Raw genomic sequence first — 3,022 nt, forward strand, 5'->3', positions numbered from 1 at the left:
CTACCAATACTATTGTACAAATATTTAATGTGAAACCATTTTTAAGAAATTTTCTCAATATATAATCGTCCAATTTGAGGAAAAAAGAAACAAAGATAATTCATGATGATAATTCAAATGATTCGAACGACGAAATATCAATATAGATATTCATGACGATAATGAATTATCAACACTATAAGTCGACCAATCGAAAAACTCAAGAGTCGAAATCTATATTCGCAATACACTAATAGCAATAGGTATCCTGTGTTTTTATACGCGCCCTCTTTTCGATGCGTGTCAACGAAATCCAGCACAAAGAAGAAGGGACAAATAGTAGAAGCATTGGCGTCGCATCATGCGATATGGCCTTTCATGCTGCTGGAACACCTACGGTATTCATTATTCGACGAATCGTTTTTGTTACCCGGGCTAAATTACAAATTGTACCATGTCTATGTCGATAATATGCTCTTTCGACAAATTAGACACACTGAAACACATGAACGCGTCCGTTTCGATAATGCAATTTCTTTTTGCAGTAACGGGCCTAACCCTAAATCATGGAACAATTCTGCGTGCTGAAAAATGCTAAACGAAAGACATTTTTTTGTTATTTTCACACAACTATCGAGAATTGTGTGGTTGTCGAGGCAATCACAAGCATAGAAAGTGAATTCACATAGTGACTTCATCGTTAACGTCGTCATTACGTCTGGTAATTCAACAAAGATTCATTCGGGGACTTACGTATAATGAAGGTTGTTTTACAGATTTAAGCATATATTTATTAAAGATATGCTTTAAGTAATAATGACATAATGTAGAGATAGATAAAAAAAAATAATTAAACATTTAAACAATGATCGTAATTTATTTCGATTTATTATATCGTATATTAATCTAATATTTTATTATTTCGAATTTAATTAAACTTTTTAATTATTATTGTTTTGTTTCTTTTATTCATTCGCTCATTTGCTTCTATTCGTTATCTTTGTTTTTATTGATATTTCGAACTTGCAATTTTGTAACAGGGTATATCAAATCACGAAACATGTTGAAATAGTATCATAAAGTTCAATTTTTTCAATCATTCCTAAAGTATTAAAAATATGTATTTAATCAATTTTATAATGTCGTATTTGATACTTTGATTAAATTAATAAAATAATTGATCGCACTGATTGCGTATCTCATATTATTTAAATTTATGATATATAAGGAAAAAATTATTTGATACAATTATGCAAATATTAAAAAAAATTTTTAGTTATTAAACATTAAATAATTAATTTGTTGCGAGAACTGTACTATAACAATGAAGTACTAATAACAATGAAGTAATTAATCTTCAAAAATATGGATAAAAATATTTCGCAAAATGAAATCATAAAAATCAATATATATATATATTTATATATATAGTGCGTTAAAAGTGCGCTTCAATATAAGAGAGAAAGCTGTATTTAAACTTGTATTTATATTGTATCAAACATAATGCAGTGATAAGAATGAAAATATATTTGCAACATAGGAATAAGCACAGATAAATAAAAAAAAAAAAAGAATAAGACATTGTAAGTTTTAAGAAATGAATTTATCATGTGCTATAAAAATATAAATATTTAATGACAAATAAAAATCTCAAGCTATCCATATGCTAGCCGAATATTGTATAAGCCTTTTGAGATCATTGTTATTATATATAAAAATCAATATAAACGGTAGAAAGTAGCTGATTAATCGGCGACGACGACGATGACGATGATGAGGAGCAAGATAATAATATATTATAGTCATATACGATTAATATTATTAAACATTATATTTTATTAATTATTACATATATATTATATATGTAATAATATATCATTATTATACATATATATATATATGTTTACATATATACCAATTCAAAAATATATACATAGATATACCTATGTAAGTATTGTGTTATATAGAATATATGTTATTATGAATTCTTCTGCATTATTGTTTTTCACCATTTACACCTTTTACATTGTTACATAATATTACTTAAATAATTTTTAAGATATTCGTGATCATTAAGTTATCTTAATATAATTGAGAATAGTAATCACTTGTAATATGGACAAATGATATTTAAGATATGCGATTGAAATGGCTTGTTTTACGTAAATAATTAAACAACTGCAATCAATGAATCACATTTAAAGAAAATATGTTCCTTCATAATAAATACGCTCGTAAGAAGTGGATAATTAATAAATGTGTTTCATGATAATTATAGCATTGTATACTTGTATATGATAATTGTATTTTAAAAGCAAAAAAAGAATTAGAGAAGTATCTTTTAAAATAAAGGCTATGTTCTTGATTTGAAGAAAAATATTTGTTATTGTTGCTTTTATTATTCATTTATGTAATTATAATATTCTATTTATAATAAAATTTATATTTTATTTTTATATTTTATATTTTAGTATGTTATGTATAAATTACTAAAAATATCTTGAATAATAGTTTATTTTACAATTATATTTATATATTTAATTATATATATATATATTATTTTTTATATATATTGTATTTTTTTTTTTTTTTTGATTGAAATTACAATGACACTTCATACAAAATAATTGTATATATATTATATAGATATGCAGTGTATATAAATGTATATACATACATTGCTGCATAAAAGAAGTTATAGATTAATAAACATATTGAATACATTTTTTACATAATAATTTTTTTAATATATAAAAGATACATTAAATAACACATATACAATCATAAAATAAAAGCAATTCAATTATTATTCAATATTTATAAAAATAATTTTTCTTTTTGACTAGTTTAAAAAATAAAATTCCTATACATATGTTTCTGGACAAAAATGTAAACTGTTTTTGAAATAACACTATATTATCAAATAAGAATACTAATACTAAAACAATATCTTTTGCAATATATTCAATAAGATTTCAAGCATATATAATATCGTAAAATAATAATAAATATTAAAATATTAAATTTTCATAGTTGTCGACAT

Source organism: Apis dorsata, unplaced genomic scaffold (genome assembly GCF_000469605.1).
Source record: "Apis dorsata unplaced genomic scaffold, Apis dorsata 1.3 scaffold_37, whole genome shotgun sequence".
Taxonomy (NCBI): Eukaryota; Metazoa; Arthropoda; class Insecta; order Hymenoptera; family Apidae; genus Apis; species Apis dorsata.